Genomic DNA, 25,278 nt, shown 5'->3' with positions numbered 1-25,278 from the left:
CTTTGTACTTCTTTGTTCAACTTCTTGGTACTTCTTTATTACAGCTGCTCCCAACCACATTTGGCGATTTTAGATTTGCGACAAGATCTCAGCTATAATTTCGCCAAGCTCGTGAAGCAGGACTATGAAAATAAACAACACAATAAATAATAATAACAATAATACTCGCATGTCGTTTTTTATGAATATTTTTAAGAATTATATTATTATTACTATTTTATTGCATTAATTATTGCAATTCAACTGCAGCATTTTCACACATATTACACATATTAAGTTGTTTGTTACACCATTTCATAGACGTCAACTCTTCTGTTCAAGAAAACATAAAAACATAAATTAATAACAGTGACGAATGATATTGTGGAACCGCTCAGCCTATTTCCAACACGGAGGCCCCTCTTCTTTTTTGAAGTTTTTAACGTTGCCCATCCAAATGGTAACATGTTGGTCCCATTTTCGAATACTCGTTTATCAGGCAACAACAACAACAAAAAAAAAAAAAAAACTTTGTTGAAAAACAAATGATATGTCATCCCCCTCATTACTTGGTAAATTAAAGATTATTAACGTCATATTCACAAAGGAAAAAGCAACGGGCTCTAGTCTAGAACTGGGTACCTCTTCGATAGGCGACAAATTGTGTTCAATTTCGGTGATGAAACCCCATTTCTGGTTACCATGATAGTTTTAATTTTGTTTTAGCCTTCTAATTTTTTAAAGTAAAAATAGATCGCTGTGTACATGGACAAGGTCAAGGCAATGCCGAGTTTGTGAAATTCTCTGATGTTTTTTTAAGTGAAAATAGATCGATGTATACATGGACACCAAGTTTGTGCACTTCTTCGTATTTGACTTCGTATTTTGGTTTTGTGTAGAGGTTATCTTGAAATTATGCCTTCCTGGCGCCGATCGTGGTGTCAAAAAGGAATCGCCGAAACAAAAAAGGGGCACCCAATTGTAAACTTTTACCAAGCAACGAATGTAATTTTAAATAAACAATGCGAATTCGAAAACCTCATTAAAAATGAATAATATAAGAACAGGCGGCGAGAGGGAAAATGCAGCACGGTGCTAACATATGATTACGTGGCGAAGTTATAAGAACACGCAGCTAGATTTTGGCGAGATATCTCGGTTGACTGGCGAGCCAGTCTCGGGCGCCGCTATAACAAAGAAATACACAAAGCTTTACAATGCATGATAAATTATTGATTATTTAACTTTTATATTCTAGGCTCACGAACTGCCATCCAAAAATTATGATAATATCAGCATTATTACCCCCAAAACTATAAGGGATTAAAGTACACATAATTTTAAGCAATGAAAGAAAACAGCAATTTTTTGATTGGGCGTTAATTTTCATGTCAATACACGTGAAGCACAAACAGTAATTATATATGCACATAGTTACTATTTGTACTGTATGCATATATTATCGTAATTATATTTGATCATATAATAAGAGAGGTTTATTCTCATTCAAGTACATGATGCTGTATATTCTTTGAATAAATTCTAGCCGAACAACCTGATAAAGAAATCAGAAAAATTTCTTCAGAAGACGTTATAAGGGCACATATGACAGACTCATTCAGTTAATTTCTGGCAGTAAAATATTTTGAATCCAACAATTTTCGCAGCATGAAGTTATCATCCTGTCATTTGATTAGAGTATTCGACTGGTTTTGTTTGGTGTAGTTTATTATGGCAAGCAAACTAAAGCTACCTGCTAAAGGGATGACTTCGTGGAGGATTTTCTAAGGGAAACTGGCTCGTATATAAGTTACACATGGTAAAAACTATGAAAATGCCCATGCAGCCAGCCCGTTTGCCTGGATTCGAACCAAGGTTGGAACTACCAGTGTTCAGCGATTTTACCGCTCGGCCGCTGGTGGGCCTTACTTACCGAAAATTTAAAAAATACTAACAACGAAAAAACGGCAGCATTTGTCAGAAGCATTATTTCATCCCTCCTACCGGCATGCTTTCGTGGTGTAAGGCTTAACACACTCGGCGCGTATTCGAGAGGTCCAGGTTCGAGTCCCGGGGAGGGCATTGCACGCTCTTCCCATCGCCTGCTTAAAATAACCTAATATCTCTACAGAATATTACTGATAAAAAGTTTCAATACATAAGCTGTTTATTTAGGAAGAATTATCAATCAGGAAAAATATGATCAAGCCCTCTAAGGCTCCAGTTTCACAGAGATTCTTATTTGCGCAGGCTTTTGATTCCGGACATGTTTACCTCCGCCTAAGCGAACCTAGCATAGCGTGGAATATTTCTCTCCTAATTCATGCCACTGGATGTCTAATTTCGAATAACTAGTAAATAGTAAATAATGGACGGAAGAACAGTTTAATTCTAAGATAATTTTTATGATGTACCACTGACATACAACTTACTATACCAAAATCCACAAGTTACTGAAAAATGATTTTTTGACTGAAAAATATTAGTTTCACTAAAAGCGACAATGAAATTTCTGCAGAATTCTGCTCTCTTCTGAATGCACTTCCTTCCCCATCGCAAGCTACAAGACATTTTGATAACCTTCAGAAGGTTAATCTGTGGTTGTGGGTGTGGACGGAACCACACCCTTCATTTCCATCCTTAAATCGCTCCTTCAGCATCTTCCCACTTATCAGGATTTTAGATCCTTTCGCTCTCTATCCCTCTCCCCACACCAACATACGCTGCTTTCTATTTTTGCTTCGATTTCTTTTATATAGATAAGCAATTAATTTCAGCTTTTTGTATTGAACGGATAGGCAATTCAGATTTAATTGGTGCCCGAAAAAAACATGTTACATATATCTAATGTCAAGTTTATTATAAATGTCATTAGCGAAGGAAAAACCTCTTAAGTTAGAACCTAAAATCTGAAAAGAAATTGTGTTCTATTCCTTGCAATATTTCATCCAATATTCTATAGCATTACATCTTCCCTTTCACAGCTATTTGCAAAGAACTTAATTTTTTAAAGCAAATTAATTTTGAAGACGGATTTTTCAACCTTTTGACTATGGAGAAAGCTTCGAAATATTTTCAGACAAAAAAAAAGTGCGATGTAAAGTTTCGTGTTGTTATATTACGATTTACTGTATCTAGGCAAGCCCATTAAAACCAGAAATAGGAACTAAAAAAATCTGATGTGGACAACACATGACCTCCTTGAATGGTCTATTAAATTATACACACTGTTTGCTGCATTTCATTTACACTTATTTCGTCCAATTTCAATCGACATATATCTCTTATTCAATTAATTCAGTTCTCCCTTCGCGGCAAAGCAAAAGTACATCAAAACTTAAAATATCTTCATTAAAATTATAAAATACAGAAAAACATAAAACACCAAATAGAGTTAAAACAGTTAAAAACAGTTTTTACAATTAAAATTAGAGTTTCTACGCAAATACGCCAGCCGGCAGCAAGCAATTCGGCCAGCCGGCAGGAAGACAGATTTTTCGGTGAACAAAACTGAAAGTTTACTTTCATTTCCACTCGACAAAACCAAACTGAAGTTGGTGCAGAATCTGACTAAATTCACTATTCTACTAATAGTTTCAAATGTAAACAAATCGTGGCTTCGTTAAGCTTAGTAGCACTTAATCTTTAAACTGTTGATAATTCTACAATTATTGAATGCACATTACCTAACGGCACAAAAGTTTTAACCGGACCATAAAAGCCGCATTTGCATTAAAGCAAAAAATTCAAAATTTATCAACATACAGAAATAAAAAAACTAAGCTCACCGAGCTGGGCAATAGAGTGGGAATATATATATACATATATATCATTGGTGCAGGCGACTGCTACGAAGTAAGGAGGCGCACAACTATATGTTATAGCAGTTCCATATGCAAAATTTCGAAGTTTTGAATTATGTGAGATGCATACATATATACGCACGTACAGACGTTAAGGAAAAATATCTTTTGAATCCCTTTTAAATATAATTTACATTCCTTTTGTCAAAAAAAAAAAGTCCTTTATTTTGTCCATACGTACAAATATCACGCAAAAATATTGTTAAAATTGTTTCGAGAGCGGCTGAAATGGATATTTTCGCTCAAATATGATGCCCGCAATTTTTCGCCATTACAATACTTCCTTTATTTCGTATATGGAAGTAAAAAAAGGCTACGTTGCTTTAACATCTAGTATTTTCTTGGGAATATATACATTTGGACCAACATGGTAACATATGAAAGAGTTGTTTATAATGTTTCTGTTTCATTTTTAGGTGTCCTTCTTTTCACTTATTCGAATCAATTCTGTTATCGTAATACTGTAAGTTATCAATTCACGCGGCCTTATAATATTTAACTTTTCTTGCAAATAATAACACTATACTATTTATCAAGGTAACAAAATATTCATTAAATATTTTGCCAAGAGGATTTATCAATATTTATACTATTAGTGTAACATAAAGATATCACATGCGTTACCGACGCTCGTTGCAAAACTTCTTTTAAATTCTTCCCATCAGTACATTTTAGAATGTAACGACAAAATTCTTCCTCAAAGTAGTGAATAAATAAATAAATAAATAAATAAAAATAAAAAATTAGAGCACAGGAAATTTCTAAACATCCTACGATAAAAATTCAGCTACTGTTCAAAAACTAAGTATTTCTTTTTTGTTTTTCGAGTCTAAATGACGAATGAAGTTCAATAAATCTAATAAATAAATGAAAAAGTTAAAAAAATCTTTACCTTAAATACAAAATTAAGTTCAAAAAAGTATTGGGGTATTCAAACAGCAAATAAGGCAAAGAGATAAGCCTGACAGATTTTCCTTGTAAAAACGCCTGGAAGAAAGATTTTAAAACCGAAACCGGCAAAGATAAAGCTTAAGGATGAAGAGATCCTTTGTTAAAACACTAGTCAAAAATATTCTGCTATTTCTTTAAACATGAGGAAACTCATAAATTTTCATCGGAATTGTGAGTAATCCGGGAAAAATTGATCGATCAACTGTTGAATATAAACAAATCCACTGTTCATTATATAATTTTAAAATACCGTAAAACAAATTTAATTGATAGCAAACCAATAATGGGAGGGGCAGTTCAACAGCACTTCACTGAACGTGACAGAAAGTAGATTGTTAGAAATAATCTTTGTAATTCTATTGCAGAATTTATTCTATCAAACTGCCTTTACAAATCCAGGAGATATTTAGGAAATTGTTAAGAAAATTAAAATAATAAAAAAAATCTGAAAGTTTTCAGATTACATATTACGGCCAAAGGGGCCTTTTTTAACGTTTTGTGTGTTATATTATTAAATATTGTATTCTCCACACTTAAACCATAAAATTTAATATTTAACAGCAATATTACAAAATAATTTTAAAAGAGCATATCTTTAGAATTCCCGATACACAGTCTCGTGCGCTGGAGATACAAAAGTTTTTTTTCGTACAGTATTGCCATTGCTCCCTTTGAAATCACTAGAGTCTAAATTTTCTCCGTCCCTTACAAAGGCCGTCGTATATTTCTGGCTGAATCAGCTAAATAAAAACAAACAAAAATATCTGAAGGCTTTCAGATTTTATTTTACGCCCAATGGGGCGTATTTTTCATTTACACAAACATACACGAATACACGTTTCGGCAGGATTTGTGCTAATGTCCCTTTGGGATAAAAATATTTAAAATCAGTATATCTTTAGAATTTCCGATAGACAGTCTTTCTCGCTGGAGATAAAACTATTTTATTCCGTACAGTGTGTTGCAACTGCTCGGTTTGAAATCATTGCGTTTCTTAATAAAAATTGCTTAACGTTTCAAACAATATGAAATAGATAATAAAACAAATTCCAAATCTGTGCTTTCAGATGCCCATATTCGGGTGGTGACGTACGTTATTAAATATTTGATGGCTCTAGTTACCATTGTTTTATCACAATGCGAGAAACACATATTCAATAAAATAGGTTTATTTTAGTATTGCAAACTTTATCAGGACCATGATACCGAGTATGATCTTCACATTAGCAAGTTGGGGACTTTGTGTAACTGTCCACACGATAATCAAAACACAAAGTGCAGACCACAAAGTGCAGACCTCAATGCTATAGAGCAGAATCGGGCCCATTTGCAAAAATGAATTTCCAACAAAAATAAAGTTAGAGAAAGATTCATCATAGAACAGGATGACATAGAAGAAAATCTCAAACTCTTGTGAAAGTCATGCCCAAAGACGCACTGAAGTCATAAAAAGAAAAGAAAGTCAACACATTTACACTTTGCGACACACCTAAAAATTTCCTTCTGTACGCACAGAAAAATTGAATGAAAAAGGATTTATAGGTTACTCTGAACCTTCTTTATTTTTAGTAGATGGTAGCTCAACACAAACTAGTCCATATATTTTAGCCATGTTTAGTTTTTTAAGACCCTCATTTTTCAAAGAAATCTTCCAGATTTTTTTAGGGTACAAAAGGAATTGTTTGAAAAGAAATTTCGATGTTATTTTTTTTGGCTGTATGCTAATTTCCTTATTCTATATTCGTTTTCAAATTTTACCTTGAAATCTTGCCTCAAACGGCAAAACCCTAGGTGTGCCCAGACAGGGCTCACCGATAATCTAGGACAACTGAGAGTCTGTATTCTTTGTTTCTCTGCATATCATCGGTCAGTTCATTGACAACAGCACTCTTTTCGAAGCTCTATTCAATCAGTGTGCCACTTTGGGCACACCAACAGAATTAAAACGATAATTACCATCTTCACAAAATTTTACCTGTGTACTCGTCTAGGCCTAATTAGATTGCCTACCTTTTTTTTTTTTTTATTCAAAACTCCGACTTTAAAAGGTAGCGTGCCGGAAAGGGTTAATTACAGTAATTTGTTAGATGATTATTTTTAAATGTTTTTATACCTCAATACGTTTTTACCATTACTTTTATCATTTGCATACAAGAAATGTATACTCTATTAATTAACTTTAAGATTTTTTCATTTTGTTTAACTCTAAATTATGATATGTAAGAAAATTATTTCGTCTAAACTAAATACAAAACAATTCCTACAAAAACATCTGAAAGTTTGTTATGCTTTAATACTTTTTCCACTTACTGTAAAATGTTTATTCCCGTAAACACTTTTATACACATAAAAATAAAGACGCCCAGTGAGTAAATTGTTACCCAATAAGTTAATAATGTAAATATTTACCTAATATTCCGAAAGTTAACAGTCAACGAGTATACTTCTACATACAAGACTACCATTTTTGTTTTCAGTTTGTGGAATTTGCACTTTGATAAAACACAAAGTATTGCCATACGAGTGAAATATTACTTTCAAATCTCGTGCGCAAAGATCCAGCGAGATAAATGCCAGTCTCAAATAATAACGGTATTCCTTTATTAAATACACGCTCAAGTGTCCACGACGATAATTTATGAAGATTTCTTTCCTATCATTCGGCTTTGCCAATATGAAGAGCTCATTTTAAATGGAAGATTTTATACTGCATATTTTTAATTTCCTGATGACTTATTCTGCGAGTAGTTAATTTATCGTTGATACTCGGTATAGATTGTTTAAGTGTTAAACCGAAAACGGCATATGACGATTAGATTTAAGTGTGTTCTAAATTTTATGATATTTCAATTCTAAAATTTTATTATTGTGAGACCATTCAATTATAACGAAGCTTATGAAGCAGAGACCACAAATGACTATATTGTCTTGCATGTTTGTAAAGCTTATAAGGTATTTCTCCCGCCGTCTTAGCGTGCCTTCGTAGTGCAGTGGTCAGTGCACTTGGCGCGTATTTGAGAGGTCCGTGGTTCGAGTCTCGGCGAGGGCGTTGCTCATTTTTCGTGTCTCCTGCTTCGAAATAACCTAATATCTCTACAGTGGCGCCTGAACGAAAAAAAGGTGGTGGATGATTATTCTCCACCACCAGGATTTGGCGATTGGGTCCCCTAATCCTCAGTCGCCCTTTAAAAGGGGAAGTATATAAGGTATTTCTCCCGCCTTCTCAGCATGCCTTCGTGGTGTAGTGGTGAACACACTCGGCGAGTATTCGAGAGGTCCGTGGTTCGAGTCCCGGCGAAGATACAGTTCATTTTTCATGTCTCCTGCTTCGAAATAACCTAATGTCTATACAAGCTATTAAAGAATACCACACGGAAACATATTAAAGTATAGCACACGGAAAAAGTCCTAAAATCTGTATAATAATAGAATAATTAACACGATTTCGTATAATTATTAGAATGTTTTAAGCTTTGTATACAGTTTCATAGAAATAATGTGAAGTCGCCACCTAGTACCACTTTTAATTACTAATAGTTAAAAGTACTCCAAAGAAATTACGAAAATGCAGACTTATTCCATAAAATACATCTTTTATTCCTAAAAAACTATCTCCTCTCTCCTGAGAAATCGTAAAGACTGCAGAATGCGTTTCATATTTCGTCGAGGCAGCACTCTTCTTGACATGCGGAGAAAATACATGTATATTCCAGTCTTCTCCCTTGTGCCCATGAAAATAGTAAATCCCATATTTCACCATCCAGCGGCGATCTTCCGAGATGAAACCCATCCTAGCGCAAGCACCGCTGAATAAGAAATGGGACATATCTAGTCAATACTTCGTTGTAAATAACGTACACGGGATCGAAATAGATGCATCATGCGAGGATTATTCCATTACATATGAAGAATTTCTGCAAACAAGTAAAGTTCTGTTTTGGAAAAGAAATTTTGCTGCTTACGAATATTATGTTCAAAGAAGGTCTATATAATCCACGAAAAAAGAGAACGAATATTATATTTTCTTGAAAATATCAAAGAAAATGAAATGAAGAAAATGATTCCGTTAAAATGGATCCCGAAGTAAGCCATTTTTTGCATCTCGGTAGAAACTCTGAATGCACAGTTTTGCACGTCAGAGCAAAAAGAGAGTCTGCAAATTTAAATTTTGACATTTACGTGTTTTTTCGGACATAAGTAGTGGATTTCTTAACTGTTTGATTTATAAGTTACTCGGGTTTTATTCCTTCCCATATACACAAATATCGTTCTAGTAATATTGCTAAAATTGACGAAAATACAGTCGAACTCGCTTATAACGAGCGTGAAGGGGCCTCGATATTTGCTCGTTATAACCAAGTGCTCGTAAAAAAAGGGTTGGTGAAAAAATAAAAATTAATACATTTTTACTACATTATATATACTTGATTTATTTTTTATTTCTTTACAGTACAAAAGAAGTTGGTTAATTTGTTTTAAACTGCCTTATTGTCTTGTTATTTTTCTTCAGAGAAGACTCATGGCCCGAAAAAATATAGTCATTTGCATGCCTGGCTTTGAAAAATGTTCCAAGTTTTTCTGCCCACTCAAAAGCCACTGAGTATGTTGGGGCGGTTCAGCATAAAATTCTTCACGTTCGTCGTTATCGTCGTCGTTTTTACTATTTCTTTTATCTGCTTTAGCTTGAATTTCAGTTACAATCTGGGAGTAGGTATCTGGGAAGTGATAACACTGGCATCAACACATACATAATTTTCAAATTCCTCTCTACGTCATTTCCAAATTTTCCAAGTCGTCTACTTCTTTCTCCTCAGTGATTTATCCCTCTTGAGAAATGTCCAACTCACCCTTAAGAAGCAATTGGTAATGAATATTGATGTAACGTTTTCCTATGCATCGTTCATTAAAAGCATCGCTTCGAGTACGTTCACAATAGCATTTGAGATTGTTTCTATTTTTTCTCTTATTGAGAAGCATCAAAATTAAGTGCTTACGAAAGTTTGATTTAAAACATATGATGATTCTTTGGGCCATAGGCTGGATAACATATGTAGAATTCAGTAGTAAAAATTCAATCCTGATCACTCCCCAAGATAAATAAAAAAGGCCACCGCCGCGTATGCGTAGGACGTATGCGTCATCACTACCTTTCGGTTGACTTCGGAATGTCAAAGAAACTTTTCCAAGAAAGGATTAGCTAAGCTGAAGAGGTGGAGGTCAATAGAAAGTTCATGAAACACAAAACTATTGCGCTCTATAACCGGGGTTTGCTCGTTAAAAGCGAGTTATGCTCTCATTATACCAACCAAGTATTTTCGATTTCACCGTTAAATCAGTTTCTCGTTATAAGCAAGTTGCGCCGTATTTGCGCTGAAACTTCTACACGTTTTTATACAATGGTTCTTATGTCTATCTTATGTTACTCTGTATTTCTTTTTTTTTAAAATTTTTTTTTAATTTTGAATCTTATTTATCCAGTTCTGCATTAATTTCTGATATATTTTTGTAAATTTTTAATTGGTAGGCACCAACTGCAATTGTATACCTTTAATTTCTTCGTTATTTTATATCATTTACAATTCTGAACAATTAGATGTTGGAAATGTGAAGGCAGATTAAAGATATCCAGAGACACATCTGCTGTTGAAGTACAATAGGATTTGATGACATTTTGGAACTTTAAGAAAACGCAATTTTGGGGCCAAAGGACAATTTTTTCTAAGATGGTTCTAATAATGCTATTACTCTTCCTTTGGGTCCTTACATTGTATAAACACAAAGCCGCGAAGACCTATGATTTGTTAAGAGGTAGCTTATTTATACTGACGTGCTATTGAGTGCTCCGTGACTTTTAGCCTTTGTTTTGTGAATGATTCTGTAATTTTCGATGTTCATTTTGTTATGAGGAGAAGTACGCTGTCGCTCCTTCAGACCTTTACCAGACCTTTTTCCTTCAGACCTTCAAAAAACAAGATTTTTAAGATAAGGTTTTCTTACATAAAAATATGAACAACGTCTTTAGAAGTGTGTAGAGACATTATTTGGAAGCAGGAGTCGTGAAAAATGAGCAATGCCCTTGCCGGAATTCGAACCTCGGACCCCTCGAATATTCACCGAGCCTGCTGACCATTTTTAATTTGTAGGCACCAACTGTAATTGTATACCTTTAATTTCTATTTTTAAAGGGCGACTAGGGATTAGGGTACCCAAATACTGGTGGTGGAGAATTATCATCTACAAACCTTTTAGTTCGGGCCCCAATGTAGCGTCATTAGGACTTTTTTTGAAAGCAGGAGAGATATGGTAACTTTATTTAACCTGTTCCACTAAACTAAGTTAATGGCATTACAGGGTTAGGAAGTCATCAGAGTCGTTGCTAGCAATCTCACGGTTAGGCCGCCTTTCTACATTTTAAATTAATCTTCAGTTTCTTGGATATAATTCTTTTCATTCACTTACTTCATTATCTCTAATATGCCCTTGTTGCAGTAATAGTCCGTGAACAGTCTATTCACAAGTTAAGCAGGAGAGATGAAAAACGAGAAAATGCCCTTGCCGGGACTCGAACTACGAACTTCTCGAATACGCGCCGAGCGTGCTGACCATTACACCACGACGGCAAGCTACGAAGGCGGGAGAAATACTTTATAATCTGAAGACCTATTTTAAAATTTTTATTTTAAGCAAATACTTCAAAATACATATTTTAACAAATAGCAGCTAGGATAACATAAAATGAAATAAGAAGATGGGGCTATTAAAGTTTTTGGGACTAGCTCACTTCATAAATATATACGAAATGCGCTTTTTTGTAGAAAACCTTTACCATTTCTTTTTCAGCTCTTTAATATCGTTTACTACAATTCTAAGCATTTTGATAAGATAAATACATATGTGATTACATATTGTTTAGATTATAATATGCGCTAGGAAAATGAATTACAATTTGATTTTTGGAAACATTATAAAAATTATTTATTTATTATTATTTTTAGGTGGCTGTACGTCATAATTATTGCCTATTGTAATGCTTCGGCACAAGTCTTCTATTTGAAGAATGCAATAAATGAATGCAAATAGAAATTGGAGAGACGAAGATATAAATACATACATATATGTATACATATATAGATATTTATCCCATGCCCTCAAACCAAACTGTAATGAATTATCAGAAAAACAAGAGGTTTATGCACATTTTCGAAGAGCTCAAAAGTTTTTACGAAGCTGAGAACAGATAAAAATAGCGAGACACGAGTAGAGATAATTTTGATAACTTTTTGATAACCGGGGCTGTGATGACGCGCATATTTTATACTTTCAGATAAGTGCTATGACATCAAAGTATGAAATGGGTTAAAGGAAAGATTATTCAGAAAGAACAAAGAAACAAAGACCAAGGTCTAGATATTTCCCTGTGGAAAAACAAAAATTCCTATTCCTTAGAAGAAGGCAACAAAAAACTGAAAGTTCTTATATATTCTTTTGAAACAAATATATATATATATATATTTATATATATAGTAAGAAAAATAAAGAATATGTAAGCGATTAAATTGGCATAAAAAATTTATCGCCTTCTGTATTCTAAAAAAAGTAACTTCTATTTGTACTGCGTCATTTCGAGAAAAGTCTATGTCATATGACTCTTACATAATTCTGATGATGTAAATGGGACTAAAACTCAAGCAGCCAATATTAATTTTACAGACGTATTAACTGTCCAATCAAAATGCATTGAGAACCAAAACTAACTCAGTCTGAATTTAAGATTTCAAGGACATTTAAGTCATTTAAAATTCCCTGGACATAACGCATTTGCTTTCAACGCTTTGGCCTAGCTGGCTTGCATAGGGTCTGGCTGCTACTTCCTTCTTGTTGCAAAGTTATCAAAAATTTAAACCTCTTGGAATAGGCACAGTTAATGTGTCAACTTGATTGTGGTCGTAACATGTTTGCTGAAATAAAAGTTGAATTAAATATAACTTGGCTGCCAAATTTCTTATTCACTGTGAATCCGCGTTTCAGCATTCTACGACATCAAAATTTTCATTTTTCATTATGGATTGAACCACCTGTGTTCTCCTGTAGAATCTATTACATATATATAAATCATCTTCAGCATACTAGTAAAAACAAAGAATTTAATGCAGCATACACTGCTAACATAATTAACATTCAGTATATGAATAATTTACTTACTTTGCTTTTTACATGTTTTAGTATTTTAAGGATTGGTATTTTAAGCAGTGGTAACACTTCTCAAAACAAAGGAGATTTTTATCTCCAGCGTGAGAGACTGTTGCCACTCGGAAAAAATAAATTACTTGTAATTTAAAATTACTTGTAAAGCAAGACTATAGATATCATGTTTCTACTTGACAGTAAGTGTTAAGCAGAACGTTTAAATCTACCATTCTAATAACGGGTGGGTGTGGGAACTAAATTTGAGTGTTCATTAACAAGCTCAACTCGAAGTTTATCTACAAATAAAGAAGCGAAACTTAATCGTAAATATTCCAGCCTGGGATGATTAAAGCAACTAAACAACCTTTCAGCTGCACAGGGTAAACGAGAGTAAGAAAATGTTGCCGGAAAAACAAGCTAAGCAGACTCGATAAACAAAAAAGACGAAAATAAAAAGTACCGCAGAGAAGGTTATTTCAGTCACGAGCATAGCGCACGTGCTAGCCTACGTTTAACTTGCGTAGAGAGAGGAATGGTAACAAGCTTCTGCTTTCCATTTTGAAAACATATTACAAAATTTCAGATTATATAAACATTCATATTTATTTAATATTAACAGAACACATCCAACTTTAAGATAGGTAAATAGGAATTTTGGAGAAAAGTTGAATTTCCAAAACATACTTTGCAGTATTATAATAAAAATACGCAGCCAATATATTATGACACAAGACAGTTTGTTTTCTGCACGTATTGTCTCGGACGGCACATTTCCAAATGACCCCACGAGCAGCCGAGTGATAAAACGAGTGGTAATCCTGGCTGACAGGCTGCATGCACAGGCGCTTTCGTGGTTTTTCCCATGCATGATATGAGTCAGTTTTCCTTAGAAAGTTCTTTACACACGCATCTTCCCTTTGCAGCAGATAGCCTCCGTGTGTTTTGTCGTAATCAAAACTTGCCTTTTTTCACACCAACAAATACCTTTTTAGTTACTAGCTACATAAAATAATTATTATAGAAACGAAACAATATATAGTGATTGTAATTAGTAGTGTAATTTCGCAGATCTAGTCTGTAATTACGAATAATAAGAAGCGAGATAAGGAGCTGCACTTATTGCTTTTAAATTACTTAGTTTCTTAATAAATAACACACATATTCAATTTAAAAGAAAAATTAAATAGCTTATGTTTTGCCGAATGGCAATACATTGGCGCGTGCAAGATAAAAATTATTTAATTTCGGGCAGTGATAATATAGGCGCAGCGTCAGTTGCGATGGCGATAAATTTTTTATTGGTACATTCTCTTTAGTAATATAGTTTTTAACTACGGCATATGTGTCTTGCCCTCGAGAGTGCTTTAGTCAACTATGCTTCTTTCTCAGAGAAGTCAGGAAACACCATTCTCGTGAACATCAGGAGTTATAGTGGGTCAACAAGGTTAAGGGATTCTTCAAACATAAACTGGAGAAAGTACCCGACGCTAGTTAGGTTAGATTGAGGGTAATGTATCAAACAACAGAGAGAACGACACCGCTGTAATCCTTTTCTAATAACGATGCAAAAAATACGATTCATAGTCATACATTTTTCAGTCTGATGCGATATGGAACCCACATAAAAAATTTAGATATAAAAATAAACTAATTCTCTCTCATTATATCAGCAACAATGGCACGCAGTTTTTAATTATTTTCGTCTTTCTAATGAAATGGTCGTAAAAGCTCAAGTTCTATTCAATATTTCACCTATATTTAATTTTAGTCGATTAAATGTGGCAAAAAATTCATCATAATTGATCAGAAATCAATAATGCGAACAAACAGACAAACATTCTTCTTTATTTCATTATCATTATTAGGGCACAGCCCCGATATCATGTCATATTTTTTTTATCATACAGCCGGCCGTATGATAAAAAAAATGGGACTGGTCAGAGGAAAAAAAAATAAGAAAATACATATAAAGTCCAGAATCTGAATCTCATTGCTGAATTCCAATTCTATCTTTGTTCGTTTTTATAATTTTCATTATTGTCTTTGCAATATATATATCTATATATATAGACTTAAAAGAAAGTACAAATTTTTGATTAACAAACTCTACGATTTGAAAGCGAGCAGTGGTAACACTTCTCAAAACAAAGGAGACTTTTATCTCCAGCGTGAGAGACTGTTGCCACTCGGAAAAAATGAGGACGAAAATTAGCGTTTTCATATTTTTTAAGTAATATCTCTGATTTTAGCAATTTTTTTTTTTGAAAAAAAGTGGACTTCGACTTTTCCAGGACCCAGAAACGAATTGTAGAAAGTTTGGTGACGACAGCTATAGTACTGACAGAGTTAATCGCGAAAAAACACACAGACATTCTTCTTTATATATGTATAGCTTCCCAGTATCACACACACAGTAGACACTAAAATGCAATTCAGCTAATTCTCTTTGAGCCGCAAATTCTCAAAGCTGAGAAAAAACCTTCTGACTTTTGGAAGCATATTTATATGGTACTGCAGTAGGTTTTGGAAACTTCGAGGAAAAGTCATTTCTGAGGCTTCAAAAACGGGTTTTGCCAAAATTTCCGAAAAGTCATCAAGCTGGCAGAAATTTGCGTTTAGCCGACCTGTCTCGAGCGTTTATGCCCATATACCGCGTACTGTATTTTATTTACAGTTTAAATGTTGTGAGATTTAGAATTAAAAGATCTACAATTCTGCACAACTTATATATAAAACATTTGGCCACACATTCAATTACATCCAAAATATACCATAAATGCAAAAATTAAACGAATAAACAAAACAATACACAATATTACAACCAATCATTTCAGCATTTCCTGCACTATCATGTAGGGGAGATCTTAATGCGAACTAGCAGCGCAGTAGAGGACAACTTCCCTAAAAACTTTAAGATTCAGGTGTTCTGTACTTGATCCCGAGAATTTTGAGTTTCAACTATTATTATTCAAATACCTTTACATTATAATTTTGTTTTATAGTAATTTTTTTTTGTGTGTGTGCATTCAATTATATCCTCAAGTGAGCACCACCACAACTCACTTCGCCAAATACAGGATAGCACAACCAATCTCAAGATCCCATCCTGTGCATTACATTCCTTGACTCTAGACTCTAACGACTTAATTGTGCGACTGTACGCAATTTTTAAATATAATGAAAGCTCTAGGGCACGATTATGATGGACTAATAAATTCATCCTAATGGAGAAACCAATTCAAAGTTCACACTTTTAAGTGGGGGCTAGTATTCATGACGTAGGATCTCTTAATTTTATCAACTACTACAGTAAAGTGCATTTGTAGCGTCAAAAAAGTGCACTTCCTTGGTAATCTATTTCCAGCTTTTCAGAAAACGGTGTTTTTACAGCATATTTACTTAAATCATGCACTATGCGATTTGAATTAGTGCATTCATCTTGTTGCTCATCTCATTCATCTTTTGATTTGAATTAGTGCACGCACTAATTCATCTTGTGATTTGAATTAGTGCATTCATCTTGTTGTTCATCTCATTCATCTTGTGATTTGAATCAGTGCATGCACTAATTCCACATGTGATTTGAATTAGTGCATTCATCTTCCCATCTGATTCATCTTGTTGATGGATTTATTCTTGAAATTAGTTGTTGTTGTTCTTATGCTCATTTGTCTTACGCAGTCAGCCCAAGCCCACGAAATTCCTGGCAATGAGCGCAAGAATACGCCTGCCGTTGTCAATAGCCTTGAGCATCATTCATGTGACAGTGCGATTTAGCTCAGTTCTGCCCCCCAATTTTGATGAAGAGCATACCGGGGGTCGGCTCCGAGGGTCTTCCACCTCTCTCTCCTTCCACAAAACCACGAGAGGACTTTCGGCTCGCCGCATATTTAGAGTGCCGCCATGTCGCACCAACACTATACATTTACAAACATCCATGCCTTCTCCAGGATTCTAACCTGGAGCTTTCGGCAGTCAGCGACGCTCACCTCTAATACCGGTTGGGTGGCTTGATCTATAAAAATATCAGTAAAACTACTACATGTTACCTTAATCATAGATTTAAAACATTTACCATCATTTGAACAAATGGAAGAATATCGTATTTTAATTATCTTATTATTATTATTTTAATTATCTTATCTTATAAGAATATTTGGTTTAAAAAATAATTCGCGATTTACAGTCACTGGTTTTAATCATCCGATTAAATCAGTGACATCCTAGAGATATATCAGATACTTATGAATCATTTCTAAGAGTTAATGACACAGATGCACGATTTATCCATTAAAAGCTCACAAACATTAGCTACGATCTGCGTTTGAATCGGCAGTGCTACCAGAAAAAAAGCACTATATCCGGCAGACGTGTTTCCTGTTCTGATAGGACGCAGAGTTTTCTAAGCAATTTCTGCATTTTCTCTAGTCAACCACAGAAGTTTTCTTTACAAAGAAAAGCTGCTTCGAGACACAGAGCTCTGGATCGTACTATAAAATGGAAGAATAAAAATAAAAGGTTGTAGAGCATTAATACTTCCAAGTTTTGTTTATAACTCGAAACAATGCACATGAATTCAAATAGTGCAAGGAGAATTCTTTATCACATACTTTCTTAGCTTCTGTGCATTGCGGATATGCCACTTTAAAAATACTTTTATTAAATAACTTTTACTTAGTATTAAATAGTAAGTTTCAAATTTTTACGTCGGCTCGCAGGTGAATTTGGAAAGTTAGCTATATAGAACTTCTACGGAATTTAATATATTTGAAATCTTTTTTATTTCAATTAATTGAATCTTCTCATCTGATTAAAGGTGGAATCCCGAACTTCTCTCAGCAAGGAAAAAAACTTACACGAATTACAGAAGTAAACTGAATAAGTAACAGAAGTAAACTGGAAAAATAAATCTGAAAGATTTCAGATTTTAAATTACGTCCAAAGGTGCGTTTTTTTTAACCTTTTGTGTGTTACTTTTATTTATTAACTATCATGTTCTACGTACTCAAATTATGAAATTCAGTTCAACAGCAATATCGGAAATTAACTTTAAAATGAGCATAACTTTAGAATTTCCGATACAGAGTCTCGCTCGCTGGAGATTAAAAAAAAATTTTTTTTTTTTCGTACTGTGTTGCGACGTTCGCTTTGAAATCGTTTAGGTTTTTAATCAAAAATTCATTGAAGTGTCATAAAATATGAAATCGATAATAAAACAAATTTCAAATTCAAATCAGGGTTTCCACATGCTCATATTCTATGGAAGATTACGTTATTCAAATTTTGATGACCCTAGGTATTATCCGTTGTTTTATCACAATGCGAGAAACATATATACATTTACGCAGATTCTTCATTATTTAATTTCTTTAAATATAACACAGGGCGATAATATATGGTGGCAACGATTTGGAAAGTGATACAGCCTTTTCAAGTTTTCCGCGCAAAATGGCAAAACGAAATTAATAGTCCTTCAGGGCTAATTGCCACTTTGGACCTAAAGAAACGACAACTACAACAACCTTTCCTTATAAACTTTTAAAGGAACTCTCAGAGATATGAATATTATTTCAAGATCACACGCTTCAAAATGCTAATTGCTTACTATTATTTCAAGGGTTCCTTAAGGGCGAAAATATTGAGAAACACTGAACTTCAACAATCATCAAGAAATAATTTATGTTGATACATGAAGTATAAAAACATATTTCTATAGAATACAGGGTGTTTATAATTAAAAAACCCTATTTCCAAGATACCTACGAGCGAAACCAGTTATCAGAAAATTGTGAAATTTTCGTGACGAACTTAATGAAGGGATGATAAAGTCTTTCAGCGAAAAAAAAATTAGTTACCAGTAGCGTCACCAGATGGCATTATATTACTGAAATGTACATTTAGCCACACCTTTACAACAGTTTTACAATTTTACAAATTTTGCTGCAAGGAAACATACTCCACATGTTGGCTGTCATTCTCAGCTGCCATCCGAAATCGCAAGATGGCATGTTCTACAGTTGACCGAAATGTGTACTAGGAAATGTTCAGCAGATAGCGTTAAACGGTGGCTTAAAGATCACGTCCTTGGAGACCAAGTTCTTGGACTGTTACGAGTTACCAGATGTTTCAAATGTCCACAAACAGGAAAATCGCATGGATTGAGGTCTGGAGATCGCAGAGGCCACACATTACGAAAGTGCCCGCTGATTTAGTAAAATAATTTTACTAACAAAGCGCGATCTCGTTAACTTGTCGTCATTGTGAGAAAGAAGCATACTGAAAACAAAAGTTTGCGCGAATGTTTCTACGTTTTATAACAGCTGCTCCATGACATGGACAAAAATTTACATTTTTACAGCAGATTTTCAAAGTAAAACGCCCTCCGGTGACGCTACTTGTAACAATTGTTTTTCCTTGAAACACATTCTCATGCCTTTATTAAGTCCGCCATAAAATTTCACAATTTTCTGATCGCTGGTTTTGCTTGTAGGCAGCTTTGAAATAGGGTTAATTAATCACAGACATCCTATATATGGTGAAGTTTTGCATCAAGGGAATTTATGTTCTTAAGCATTTTTAGGCCTGTGAAAATGATCTCTAACGTACACAAGATTAAATTTTTGTAACGTGGATAAGAACTTTCCGGCTCATAATTTCGAAAACGAAAACAACAAAAATAGGTTATAGATTATGAGAATAAAATATCTGCGTAAAAGAAAGGGGAAAAAATTCTTAATGATAAACATGTAAGCAGTCATGGAGAAAATCACACGGTTTAAGAAGAAAAAAAATTCAGTTGTTCTCGTACTGATGAAGAAAAAGTTGATGTTAAACAATAATAAAGAAGTATATGTTAAATGCGCACTTTCAACGGATCTGTACAAAATGTTACTGTCGCTTATATAGGATGCCATACAGAAAATTTCGCTGCGTCTACTCCAGAATGTAAATGAACTAAAAATTAGTTACCAGTAGCGTCACAGATAAAAGTTAGGTTAAAGTTAAGTTATCTGAATACGGCAAGAGGACTATCTGCATTACTGAAAGGATGCCTTCGTGGAGAACTTTCTGAGGGAAAGTAGCTCGTATTCATGGTACACAAGGGGGACCTAACCATGCAGCCACAGCTAGCTACGAAGTCTACTAGTCTTAGTTGCATGGTTAACCATTCCCCCACTCGTTTAACTCAAAATAAGAGATTGTGATGAGGAGCTAGCATGGGTGGTAATGAGAATTTTTCTGCCAGGATATAAAGATAATAATTGTAATAAGATTCCAGCATAGTTGGAAAGGTAGACTGTAGACTGCCGCCAGAAAGAAGAAAATAAAATAATTACAGAATAGCACATACATACATACATTGATACATAATGCACCATTTTATTACAAATTTGAATTAAGTATATATTAATACATTTGATTTCCGGCCTTTTTGAACGATACTCTAACAAATAGAAAATGAAATCAAGGACATGAGTATTTAGAGTTGAAAGCAAAGGCTGATGATAAACAACACAATGTTGCAATCTGAATTAACTCCAGATTAATAGTATCGCACAGTCGTGACAACAGCATGTAGCTGTTCATAGAATAAAAGCCAAAACGAACTTCTTCACTAAAATTTTGTTATTTAAAAAGTGTTTAAATAACGCTGTTAACGAAACGAATAGCATATATTTGTTTTTCGATAATGATAAGGCTTCATAAGAACCTCAGAACTTGTTTTATTGCATTAAATAGTACAGTGAAACTTAACATATTTCGGAGCATAGCATATTCGATACGGAATGCGAAATCGAACCCCTTTCTGTTTATTTATATTTTGTTTCGACATATCAGACTTTGTAATGCAACTCTTCTACTCATCATCCAAAATTAAACTATGTATAAAATCCGTAACAGCCAAAGCTCACCAGCGGCCGAGCGGTAAAGTCGCTGAGTATTGGTAATTCGGTCCGGGGTTCGAATCCCGGCGAGTAGGCCGACCTGCATGGGCGTTTTCTTGCTTTTCTCCATGTGTAACGTGTATACGGGCCAATTCCCCTTATAAATTCCTCCACGAAGGCATTTCTCCCCTTAGGCAGCTAGCCCTCGGGTACTTTGCCATAATCAAATAAACCAAACTCTAACAGCCATTGAACGAAGGATCTGTACTGGTGTCATTCATAAAGAATGTCTTATCATTCACTTATTAATGAAGAGTCTATTTATAAAATGGTAATGTTCTTCATAATTCTATACATATTACGCTATTTTCTAACTGAACTTAAACAGGCTATATAACAAAAGCATTCACTACCAATACAGGGCTACCATTAATTAAGTGAATAAGATCACTGAACATTGGTAATTCCACTGGGTTTCTAACGCCAGCAAACGAACTGACTGCAGAGAAGTTTTTAAGATTTTTTACGAGCCAGTTTCCTTCAAAAAATTCTTCACGAAAGCATTATTCAGACAGCTAGACTGCTTCGTTACAATCGAATAATCCAAACCACTGCCAACAGTCTACCATGTAACGCAGCTGTAAACACATTGAAAAGTGATTAAGTACTATGAATACTCAGCCAACATTACTTGCACTTTCTTAGCACAAAGTTGCTAAATACGCAGCTCAAAAAGATTGACATCCCCCATTTTAAGAGGTGTGTGTATGTGATTATGGAAAAGCCTCGAGGGCTTTCTGCCTAAGGAGAGGGATGCCTAGTATATATGTTATACATAGGGAAAACCACGGACCGAACTACCAGTGTTCAGCGACTTTACCGCTCGGCCGCTGGTGGGCCATTTTAAGAGGAATTTTACACACAGATGACTACTTTTACACTAGATTTGAAATCATGCTTTCAGAACAAACATACAAAACTGACAAAATGCATTGACGAATTACATAGTAGGTTAAAATTTAAAAAAAAAAAAAAAAAAAAAAAAAAAAAAAAAAAAAAAAAAAAAAAAGGTATTTACGAATTGTTAATTGCTAGTTAAAGTTCCATGCGCAACTTTGAAAAAATATAAATATAAAACCCAGGATTACCTTTACTGCCTACCAACGAATAGCATTAGCATCTATGTTCTTGACAAAAGAAAAACGTCCGCATCTTTAACAAGGTTAGAGGGACAACGAAAGCTCAATATAAATTGAAAATTTGTAATTAAAATATTTTCTCTCTCGGCATTCAAATAATTAAAAAAAGAGATAAAATAATTAGTTTTCAAAAATTCACTAGTACGTATACACAAAAATCTAGTCTAAGGTGAAAATAATTAGCATTTGATAAAAATTTCATCATCTTTTGACAAAACACAGAAACAGTTCAGAAACATTGGTTATTGGCAGTAAGGATACACTTAAAAGATACCATTACACAACATCGAAAAATTTCACAATTAATTCATCTTTATTTACCAAGTTGTCAAGATATAAGCTATACGAAATCGAAATCGTTTCCAAGCATTCATTATTTTAATAAGCAATTAAATCAGAAATTAACAAGAATTGTGTTTCGGTGCACAGTTTTTGCTTTAACTTTTTAAAACCTCATTATTTTAAATTAATTGCATGCACTTTTGCGCTTTAAAATTCTTGTCATACACGAAACGTGAACACCTTGTCTCCGGGGATTTTCATTTAAATTGCTAGTCCATAAGGGTACAGTGATTAATTTTAAAATTAATCCTTCACATATGCAACGAATTAAAAATATAATGACACCATGGGGAGCAAGGATGTCTCCTAATTGGATCAGTAGTAAAACAGCAAACAGTATTGATTAAAATGAAAGGTTATACACGTGTACAGCTTGCTTAAACAATCTGCGTCATTTGTTTCCAACAGCATGTTAGGCAGTGACTACAAAAGTGCCATTGAAAAGATGAGTATTTCAATATTAAACAATTAAAGAGACTGGAAAGCGGGATTGAACTGAATTTTTTCAATTAAGCATGCAATAGCTATTTGCCATAAGAACAAGGATGCTTCCGTAAGGGACTTTCTAAGGACAACTGGCTCGTACATGCGTTACACTTGTATGTAACGTTCCAACCTAGAATTTACAACAATGTGTGTGGAACTTTAAGAACTGGTAAGCGAATAATCGGCTTAGTTCAGAGAACAGATACTCAAGAAAGGTTTATTACCCTTTATTGCTCAAAATAAAGTAAACAGACGGTCCTCTCTCAGGAAAAGCTCTACTTGGGCTTGAACTCAAGAATACTAAGAAATAAAACTTAACTGAACTTAACTAAAGAGATATAGCCGAAGCTATCACAATTCTACAGGAGTTGCTCCCTTAACGCTAACTAAACAGCGAAGCTATCAAGGACCTGAAATACGGCCGAGCGTAGAAATGGCTTAGAGAGAGTGTAGCCTAAAAGCTGAACGCGCGCTAGTCAGAATCTCTAGCTCTCTAACGAAGTCAGTAGAACTTCAACTTTAAATACTTGCTCTTCCTTCATTTGCATTTAACCGCGATTCCGAAAACACGTTCTGGAAGTAAATTGTAAGCTGAAATTAAGACAGACAGGAAAGTGGCTTTAACTGCTAAAAACTTAGGATAAATCTTACATACTTAAAGAAAACCAGCTGGAAAGAAGTTAAAAATAGTAACCACCTTTACACACACACACAGTGCACCATTTCAAGTTTTAAATCGGAAGAGTTAAAGATTTGCGCCAGGTAAGGTTTCCTGTGTTTTCTGTTCATTCTGTTTCTCCAGATTCAAGTATGATTGGTTTCGTTTATTATGGCAAAGCCCCAAGGGCTACCTGCCTAAGAGGAGGCACGCCTTCGTGGGAGACTTTCTAAGGGAAACTAGCTCGTATGCATGTTACACATGGAAAAACTACAAAAACGTCCCTGCAGCCAGCCCGTTCGAGGGATTCGAACCTCGTATCGAACTACCAATGTTCAGCGATTTGACCGCTCGGCCGCTGGTGGGCCTCATTCTCCCAATGTATGAAAAGGGTGAAAATGCACCGAACGCCCGATTATTTATGCACCATCTTCAAGATAGTTCTCAATAGTATTTAAAGATAAGAAGCATGTGACATTATGATAGATGATTTTCAACGCACGGGGCATACCAGCCATTGGGCGGCAAAACCGCTGAACTACCTACCGGGTACCAATTCTAGCGAACGGACTGACTGCATGAAAGCTCTCGCGACTTCAACATGCCCGAAAAGTAATCAGCCAGTTTCTTTCAAAAAAAAAAAGCCCACGATAGCAACCTTCCCTTTATGCAAATCGATCTGGAGTGCTTTCAAAGTTTGGAATGAGGTTCAAAGTTTAACTCACGGCTGGGTAATTGATTAAGGCAAAGGGCTGCCTTAAGGCAGCCCTTATATCTTCATGCAGGACGACAATGGAAAATCTTCAGGCAGGACTTAAGGGACAAATCTAAAAACCATAAAAAGGCATAATTTAGAAGCAAAAAGCGAAAAAGGAATGTTTTAACAGTATACGTTCCAATTTATTATTTTTGCTTTACTGATAATTCTGCATTCTAATCGCGGAAACAGTTTATAAGTTATCCTCCCCTTTTTTTTGCATCTTAAAATTGCTTTCATCTTGCTGGATCTCAAGCTTTAATTAATTATCTTTTATATTGCTTCTTAGTATATTTAATTATTTTATTTTCAAGCCAAACTTTAAGAGCTAATTTTGGGAAGAATTATAGCATTCTACCATGCGAGCTTCTGCCATGTAAGAGGTGAGAGTAGTGTTTTCTGAAATATGGGTCTCGTCACCTACAAAAAGTTGCTTATGTTTGATCCCCCTCGAAATCAACAGTTTTATTTTAAAAAAATGCTCTGGTAATTTGAAACTGCTTATTTTTGCTTAACTTTATAAATTCGGAGGTGCTCTTTTTCTTACAGTAATTATATCTTTTTACGCGTAATTACGCATTAATTTGTAATTTTGAATTAATTGCTCATAGATATATATGTTTATTTATTATTAGCCCAAAAAGGCAAAACGGCATTTTACGACGATTCACTTCCCAAACTGTTGCCACCAAAAATTATCGCCCTGTATTATATTTAAAGAAACTAAATAATGAAGAATCTACATGAATGCAAGAATGTTTCTCGCACTGTGAAGAAACAACGGTACCTAGAGAGATACGTAAAGTCGTAAGTACCTAGAGAGATACGTAAAGTGTATGTTGTAAAACTTTTAACAAATTTTTGATTAAAAAATAAAATTAAAAATTGTTTTTTCCCCTCTAGCGCGCAAGACAGTGTATCGGAAATTCTAACGATATGCTGTTTTTAAATTGTGATATTGCTGATGAAT

General features: G+C 34.4%; 1 protein-coding gene across 2 annotated transcripts in view; it reads right to left on the bottom strand.

The window, feature by feature from the left end:
* LOC118184640 (uncharacterized) overlaps positions 1-25,278 on the bottom strand; it is a 133,221-nt gene that overhangs the window by 18,405 nt on the left and 89,538 nt on the right. Inside the window, exon 1 of one of the 2 annotated variants that reach the window (XM_035354343.2) lies at positions 7,203-7,221. The exons of the other annotated variant lie outside the window; for it this stretch is intronic. The gene's annotated coding sequence lies outside the window, so the exon portion shown is untranslated. Of the gene's footprint in view, positions 1-7,202; positions 7,222-25,278 lie in introns of those variants that run through there. 2 annotated transcript variants of the gene reach the window in all.

Source organism: Stegodyphus dumicola, chromosome 5, assembly GCF_044657685.1.
Source record: "Stegodyphus dumicola isolate Sdum_Otavi_A_Nest chromosome 5, ASM4465768v1".
Classification (NCBI taxonomy): Eukaryota; Metazoa; Arthropoda; class Arachnida; order Araneae; family Eresidae; genus Stegodyphus; species Stegodyphus dumicola.
The sequence above is the reverse complement of the archived record's forward strand: the minus strand, read 5'-3'. Positions and strand labels throughout refer to the sequence as shown.